Source organism: Echinops telfairi, unplaced genomic scaffold (genome assembly GCF_000313985.2).
Source record: "Echinops telfairi isolate 266 unplaced genomic scaffold, ASM31398v2 ScPeMD7_2565;HRSCAF=3150, whole genome shotgun sequence".
Taxonomy (NCBI): Eukaryota; Metazoa; Chordata; class Mammalia; order Afrosoricida; family Tenrecidae; genus Echinops; species Echinops telfairi.
In genome coordinates this window covers 11,557,225-11,560,583 of record NW_022106463.1, presented here as the reverse complement: position 1 = coordinate 11,560,583, position 3,359 = coordinate 11,557,225, and the positions used below count along the sequence as shown (strand labels likewise).

General features: G+C 59.5%; 1 protein-coding gene across 1 annotated transcript in view; it reads left to right on the top strand.

The window, feature by feature from the left end:
- The window catches only part of DCLK1 (doublecortin like kinase 1), a 161,594-nt gene that overhangs the window by 146,444 nt on the left and 11,791 nt on the right, over positions 1–3,359 (top strand). The window lies entirely within an intron of this gene.

Genomic DNA, 3,359 nt, shown 5'->3' with positions numbered 1-3,359 from the left:
GCAGCTCTGACCGAGGAGGGCAGAGGGAACGGCCCCATGCAGGAAGAACCCTTAGTCTGACAGTGGCCTGCAGAGCCAACCACTGGCCGTTAGGGCACAGACTGTGTGACGGCTTGGAAGGGATGGGCAGTCAGAGTCCAGGCTGGAAGCCGGGCAGACGGCGGACACTCGAGACCCCACAAGAAGCTCACTGGCATCATCGTCTGTTCCCCGTGGAGTTTCTCCGACTGCTGCTCAAATGTGCACATTGCTGTCAACGCCTGACAAGACGGCCGGTCTCAGAAACCCAGGGGCCGTGCTGCCCTGCCCCCTGGGCCACTGTGAGTCTGCATGGCCCATGGCAGTGAGTTTTGTTTAAGTCTCTGTGGGAGCTGACCTCTGCCTGTGGAGTCATGGTCACACACCGGGCTGCGATCCACAGGGTCCGCAGTTCAAGGACACCAGCGGCTCTGAGGGAGGAAGACTGGGCTGTGTCCCCGTGAACTGTTGCAGTCTCAGAGGCCCGCAGGGGAGCAGAAGAGTCAGCCCTGAGAAGGACAGCCTATTCGTTCTCCCGAGAGTGGCTGGTGGATTCGAACCGCTAACCTTGAAGTTAGAAGCACACTGAACCCACTTAGCCACTCCTTTCTAAGAGGAAGACCTTGCCATGGGAAGTCTCCCCTACCCCCCCAGCCCCCTCACTTCCCTAACCCTCAGCCCAAACCCAAACCACAGCGCTGACCAGCAAATGGACCCAGACTCTTGACAGTGCCTCCAGGGCTGGATTCTGTACAGCAGCCAATGCCAGCCTTCACCAGGGCACCACCAGGGCTCCATCCTGCCCACCCACCCGAAGGATGTGGAGCGTGGGAGGACCGCCATGCGCACCCTCTCCACGTGGCAAGCTAACGCCTCTCTTGTCTCCCACAATGTTCTGCCCAACGGTGGGTGGGAATTCCTACGACCAAACCCACTGACACCACAGCAGAGCCAGCCCCGTCAGCCCTGCGATGACGATGCCCGAGACCGGCGGAGGCAGCAGTCCTGCCCCTGCTGTTTATGAAACCTGGTCAGGGTTGTCCCCGCAGGAAAACGGTTGCCACATTTTTGGCATGTACTCTGCCCTGAGTCATGGCGCGAAAGATGCAGGTATTAAAAGTGTATGGGTTTTTTCGACGGTCCTGTTGATGTTACGGAGGCAGGTCTGTGAATTGGCTGGGTCTCCCCCGCCGTCAGCAGGGCTCAGGGAACCCTGCCCCACAGCAGCTGTTCATGGCTGTTCACGCACCCATGTCCCGGGACCCAGCCCCAGAGCCCTGCTTCCACGGCCCTCCCAAGAGTGTTTTCATGTGTGGTCGGACATTGAGTTAGGAAGGCCAAGGAGAAGCGCTGTGTTTGGACAGTGGTGCTGGAGAAGAAGATTCAAAGCACCATTGCCTGCTAACCGCACCCACGGACCTGTCTTGGAAGAAGGGAGACCAGAGTGAGAGGCTTCGTCTGGTGTGCTCTGGACACGCGGTCAGGACAGGCCGGTCCCTGGAGAAGGACGTCAGGTGTGGTGAAGCGGAGGGGCAGAGAGAAGCAGGAAGGCCCTCAATGAGATGGACAGACGGACACCGTGGCTGTGCCATGGGCTCGGGCTTGGGATCCACAGTGAGGGTGGCCAGCACGGGGCAGTGTTTCCTTCTGTTATGCCCGGTCGATGGCATTTAACAACAAGAATGTCAGCGGGCAGCCGCAGGCAGTCCCACAGCCCCATGTGACTTTGCCTCGGCAGCGGACCTGCCAGGAGCAGAAGGTCCGGCAAGGACAGTGGCTTCCAGGGCCTCCACCAGGCCGGGCCAGCCCAGGGTAGACAGGGCGGCGCCCAAGCTCGGGGCCGAATTTGGGGGTGCGAGGGCTTGCTTTGGTGGACGTGGTTGATGGAGATGTTTACGGAAGAAGCTGTAAGACAGCAGACAGCCGCTGGTGAAAAGGCCAGGCAATGGTCCTGGCGCCCGTTCACGGGGACAGCAAGGGCTGACCCAGGGGGCATCACTGGGCACTGGCCAGCCCGCCCGGCTGGTTTCTCCCCAAACTCAGAGAAGGTTGGACAGGCCGCCCGTCTCCGTGTGATGGAGGTGGAGGGGCGGGGCTGTTGGAGCCATCAGAGGACCAGGGCTGCAGGGGCCACCGACCCAACAGAGGGGCCACAGCACCTGCTTGGTGCCCTCAAGGGTGGCACCATGCCAGCTGCTGTAAGCCTCTGTGTGTGTGTGTGTGTGTGAGCCTGTGTGTGTCTCTGTGCTTGTAGTGTATGTGCTTGTGTGTGAATGTGTTGTCTGTGTGTGTGAGCCTCTATATGTGTGTGTTGATGTTACAGATGCAGACCTGTGAATTGTGTGTTTGTGGTGTGTTTGTGTGTCCCTGTGTGTACGTGAGCCTGTATGTATGTTTGTAGAGTGTGTGTGTGTGTGTGTGTGAGTCTGTATGTATGTGTTTGTAGTGTGTGTCTGTGTTAATGCGAGCCTGTATGTGTGTGCATACCTGTGTGTTTGTAGTGTTGTGTGTCTGTGAGCCTGTATGTGTGTCTGTAGTATGTGTGTGTGTGGAAGTGGGTCTGACTCACAGTGACCAGACGGGTCTGAGTCAGTGACCCCACATAGGAGCCCCGTCCTGCTCCATCCGCACAAGTGCTCTAAGGTTTGAGCCACGGGCAGCCACTGTGTCCACCCATCTCAGTGAGGGGCTTCCTCTGTCTCTACTCTGCAAGCCTGGTGTCCCTCTCCAGGGACTGGCCAGGACCCTTGGCCCCCCCAGTGACCCATGGTTTGACCTCCCCCCACTCTCACCCCACTCACTCATGTCTGTATATAAGACATCTCCTCCCCTCCCCCTGCATCCCACAGAGTCGCCTGCCGCCCACCGGGCAGCCCAGGCTGAGGGTCTCAGGGGCTTCAGCAGAAGGGACAGGTCTGTCTGACCATGAGCCCCGGGCAGAAGTCTCGGTGACCATGGGCTCCAGTGTCCATTGTGTCCTGACAGGAGGTCAGCAGGGAGCCGTCATGCTCAGGGAGGGGTGGGGGCACTGAGTCTCCATGGAGCAGGGTGAGGGTATTTACCAACCGAGAGCCCCGGGTGCGATGGGTCCCCGCACTGCTCACCGGCCGGCAGTTTGGACCCACCTGCTGCTTTGAGGGAAAAAGATGAGGCTCCCGCTCCCGTAGAGTCTCAGTCTCAGGACCCCCTGAGGGGTGCGTTTGGAGCTCAGGGCCCTGAGCTCACGTCTGTCAGTTCCCTGGGCTGGGCCTCGGCCAGTGGGCTAGATCACATGATTGAGGCACAGGGGAAGGTGAGTGGAAAGGAAGATGTTTACATTGATTTGGGGGGAGGGGGCATCC